The sequence below is a fragment of the Schistocerca americana genome, unplaced genomic scaffold, assembly GCF_021461395.2.
Source record: "Schistocerca americana isolate TAMUIC-IGC-003095 unplaced genomic scaffold, iqSchAmer2.1 HiC_scaffold_274, whole genome shotgun sequence".
In the NCBI taxonomy this organism is placed as follows: Eukaryota; Metazoa; Arthropoda; class Insecta; order Orthoptera; family Acrididae; genus Schistocerca; species Schistocerca americana.
In genome coordinates, this window is record NW_025725988.1 from 2,501 (window position 1) to 7,500 (window position 5,000).

Here is a 5,000-nt window from a genome sequence, read left to right on the forward strand (position 1 = left end):
TACACATCTTACCAGCACATTTCTCTGCACTCGTCTGACCGTCATTGCTGGTCTCACCAAGGCTAGCCTGTGGGCCCACACACTTGCACCGTACCCAACTATAGGTGCCAATAAACAATTATGGTACATACGCAGTGCTTTCTGCGGCAAGTGAAAACGCCGCTGCCCTATAGTTATTAGTTTGTTAATCAAGGCCAAAGCCTTTGCAGCTGTCTGCTTTATATGCTCACCAAAATTCCAATTTTCATCCAGATAAACACCCAAGTATCTTGCGGATACTTGTCTGGAAACTATAACATCATTGATACGTACTGTTGGGTCTCTGTTAAGCTTACCCTTCAGCAACATGTATAGTGATTTTCTAGGTGCCACTTTCAATTTTGTTTGATTACACCAACCCTGTAACAGCCCAACAGCTACTCTAGCACGTTCTTCAATTACCAATCGGCTGTTCCCCTCCACAAGCATAACAAGGTCGTCCGCGTAGGCCACGACACCCAAGACTGAGGAATCCCCTTGCAAGATGTTCAGCAAGGGTTCCATTGTAATATCCCAAAAAACTGGGCCAACTACAGATCCCTGGGGACAACCCCGGGTTATTTGCTTGGACACCACAGCCCCGGGAGCCGTGATCCTTGCCAGTCTATTATTGCAGTAGGCCTCCAGACATCGATACAGCGGCCCTGGGCACTCAATCTCGCGCAAGCGCGAGAAGAGCGCCGGCCACCATAGGTTGTCGAAGGCCCCTGAAATATCCACCATAATACCCAGAACATACTTCGCACTGGCCGAGTGGACAGCCCGAGACACCTCATTGATCGCGTCCTGTGTGGAGCGACCCCTGCGGAATCCGAACTGCCGATCACTCATGCCATGCAAAGCCCTGTGGCTCAAGAGTCTGTCAGTGAGCAACTTTTCGAAAGCTTTCCCCAGCACATCCAAAAGGCAGATCGGTCGATAAGACTTGGGCAACTGCGGATCCTTGTCAGAGCCCTTCTTTATTATCACCACATCCGCTATTTTCCATCTGCTCGGATATGTTCCCAATTGTAGACATGAGTTATAAATTTTGACCAGATCTGGAGCAAGCTGAGGGGCGAGATATTGTAGTATTTCCACTGGCACCCCGTCAGGACCGGGCGCCTTCTTCCTGGTAAAAGAGTGGAGCGCTGCTACCACCTCCTCAAGAGAGAAAGGGTACACGTGTGCTCCATTTTCATATGGTACCAATAACGCAGCTCGTATTGCCCGCTGCTCCTCAGTATCCTCCTCAACGACGTCGTCCGGCAACAGAACTTCCATCAAAACATTAGCTGTCTCTTCCCAAGTCTTGGTGCACCGCCCATTTTCCAGCTGCAGAGTAGACAGCATCGTGGGAGATCTGATCTTCTCTCGTACAAGCTTGTACGGGACCCCCCAGGGGTCCAATCCCAGCTGCTCATTCACAAAGTTCTGCCATGACTGCCGTCTTAGACGTTGTACGGACTCCTGGTATCGAGCCTTGAGGCGACGGTAAATCCTTAGGTGGTACTGTCGTTCTTCTTGTGTGAAGCCCCTTTGGTAATTACTTCTTGCCCGCCTGACAGACCGCCTGAGCTCACTCAGCTCTGGGGGCCATGGAGTAGCCTGTTTGCGAACAAACCTTGCTACCCGAGGAACGGACGAAGCAATAGCCGCCTCAATAGATGCCACTAGTTCGTCTACCGCTTCATCCACGTTATGTATCTCCTCCTCTGATCCAAGCCCTGGAGGACGAAACTCCTGTGCCAGCCGGTTCCAATCCGTCTTTCGATAATTATAACGTTCTACCCAGTCCCCGAGATCTTCTTCAACTTCCATATGGTAATCAAAGAAAATACAATTGTGGTCACTTACAGTAAGATTACTTACAACTCTCCAGTTTCTGATGTGTGGTGCTGCACTTAGAGATGCAAGCGTAACATCTATATTGGAAACAGCACCCGCCCTTCCTGAAAAGGTAGGCGGATAGCCAGGTTGGTTTATAACATCTAATTGCATCTGCATTATGAGATTCTCCAACTCAACACCTCGCTCATCCTGTTCCACACTAAACCACAAAGGGGACTTTGCGTTTGCGTCCATACATACAATGACCGGCTTTCCTTGTAACATTCTTAAGATCCAATCCAACTGACTAAGAAATCCCATGATATGTTGTCTGAATTGACAATATACATTTACAAGGAATACTAAATGTGACATCAAGTTAAGTTCAACAACGATTACGTGATCATTACAAAATTGTGTTAACACAGTTGTTCTAATCAGCTTATTCAGAACTACAACAGCGCTCATAGGATTCTCACCGGAGAATACCACTTGCGCAGTTGCAGGAAATCCAGGAATCCGACCAGCACAGGAGGCGGGTTCTTGAATTACTAAAATGTCCAGCATGTCATCTTCCGCAATCCTTCTTAACTCTTGCGTAACCAAATGGCTACGCATTGCGTTTATCTGTAGTACCTTAAAACTCCCCATCAACCAGGGGGGTAAAAAACATGCAGGCGACTGGCGGGCCAAGATTTCGAGAGATCTACAACGTTTCTACCGTACATTTTAACCATGTCCCGGTATATTTTTTCGAGATCGAATTTACGGCCCCGCCTGGCAAACACCTGCTCCACCAACTCCTTTAAATCATCAGATTGCGAAGGAATATTTGCCACGTGCAAACTTATACAATCCACGTCCTCCAAGGCTGGATAAGTAATATCTTGGCCATATCTATGTCCAGTCCGAACAAGCTGCCTCAGTGCAACAGTCAACAATGCTGGTTCCTCAAGCCTGGTTAACCGCAACTTATGTTCAAAATCATTATACACGTCTCCAGGACCAACTGCATTATAAAAAGTGCTTGCACCATTCAACTTTGCACTATTTACAATATTTACATTAGATCTACAGTTACTACCATCGCCACCAACATCCTCAGTAGAAGCTGTACTCGACTTTGCACTATTTACAAAATTTACATTTGATCTGCCACTACTACCACCACCACTACTACCACCGCCACCGTCTTCATTAGGGACTGTACCCGCGCCTTGATCTATAGTCTGTGAGTCTTGCTTCGCCGGCTCCTCCATCTTGGTTCTTGACAGTCGACTAGTTAGCCGACCGATCGCCGTCTCCAAGTCGACATCTGTTTGGATGCCGACGTCGACCATCGATCCTCCAGTGGCGCCCGGAACTTCTTCTGGGCTATACAGTGTACCTGTGGACAGAGCCTTACTAATTAACTTGCCCCGTTCCGCGTCCCTTTTAATTTTACTCGGAGATTTCTTTTTCGGCGCCTTAAGGGTCGCCATAATCAGTTCGCTGAATTATTCTGTCAAGGAACATGCGGTAGGTAGGGCAGTCTTTAGGTCCACCACACTTTCTTCCCCGCTTCTTACACGGTATACAGACCTGGGGTTTGTCCTTATTAGGACAGGCCTTCCTTTCATGACCCACCTGCCCACAATGGGCACACAGGGCATGTTCTTCCTGACAATACTTATTTGTATGGTTCAAGTCTTGGCACTTGGTGCAACGCGGCACCGCCAAGTAATCTTTAATATTTAACGCTGAATATCCGACGTACAACCTGCCAATTCTAGTAAGAGGCTTCCAAAGTTCCGGAGAGACTTCCACCACATGGTGAACTGTAAGTTTCTCCCTTGGTCCGACTTTAAATCTGAGTCTAAACTGGCTATCGAAATCCTCCCTTGTCATAGTCATGTCGAAATTCTGCACGTATATGGAATCCAACAAGCTGTCCGCACTCATATATGTCGGGACATCGTATAGGCACATCAAAGGCCTTCGCCTCCTAGGCGGTTCGCATTTGACCTTCTCAGTTAACTGAGGATTTGTCATAATACGCTGACTGTCTTCTTGAGTTGCCGTTTCCACGATCAGTACATTTTTTGCAGTTCTTACTGTATTTATTTTAATCTTGTCTCGCTTAGGATCTATACACTTCTCGAATGCAGTCTTGACTGCTCGAATATCCTCCCCCTCTTTTGGCTTGATAAACACCGTTGGGACAACCTTCTTGATATTTTCCTGTATTGTCTCTTTTGCCGATGGCGCCTTGACCACAGGGGTACTCGCGACCGCGGCATAAGATTTTGCAACTGGTGGCTGACTCCTGAGGCGTTCGTTTTCCTTCTGCAATTCTATCAATCTCCCCTCTAACTGGGAATGAGCCATTGCCCACCTAGCAACACAATCCCGAATATTATTTATCGCCTGATTACTAATTTTGCCATTCTTTACACTGGAATCCAGTAACTTTAAGAAACGAGCATGACGCTCGGCTACAGATAAAGCATCATCGTAATTCGAATCGCCTTCAAACGCATGGTCACTCTCTACTTGTTCATCTTGACGAAATGAAGAGAGTGAAAAGGAGGCCCGTCTCTTTCCCCGGACCGGCCTCTCTGGCATGGGGGGAGGCTAAATGCAGCTCGCTCACCGGTCACGCCCCTCGACCAAGAGCTCTCTACAACTGAGCTGCTAGGTTTAGCACGCCGTGGGTACAGCGCACTAGTCCTCTTCGATGGCTGCATCATCGAAGTTTTCTCCCGCTCCCTTACCGGCGAATGCCCCCCGCATTCCGGGAGAGCGGATTCACTCCCCGTCCTTCGCCCCCTACTAGGCCGAGTTCCCACCACAAGGCTAAAGACCCGGTCCTACTCAGGTGCCGGGCCGGTCCCCCAGACGTTCGGGGGTCTGGACCCATCTAACCTAACCGGGGACATGTCACCACGCCCCGGCTTGGCGGATCATGCCCCGGAATTCCAGGGGCAGGGCGGGCGACCTTCGCCGACTTAGGCCAGGATCCCGCCGCGACAAATGCAGCCACCGGAACCGGTGTGCAAGTTATTCAGCACACCGTCGCGCCCCTGCCCTTCGGTCGCCCGAAGGCTTAACAGCTGCACCTCGAGAAGGCGGGCAGGGACACTTGGGAAGGAGAGGCTAAGATGTTCGAGTCA

At 49.0% G+C, this 5,000-nt stretch overlaps 1 pseudogene; it reads right to left on the bottom strand.

Moving 5' to 3' along the window:
* LOC124578181 overlaps positions 1–5,000 on the bottom strand; it is a 10,533-nt pseudogene that overhangs the window by 2,500 nt on the left and 3,033 nt on the right.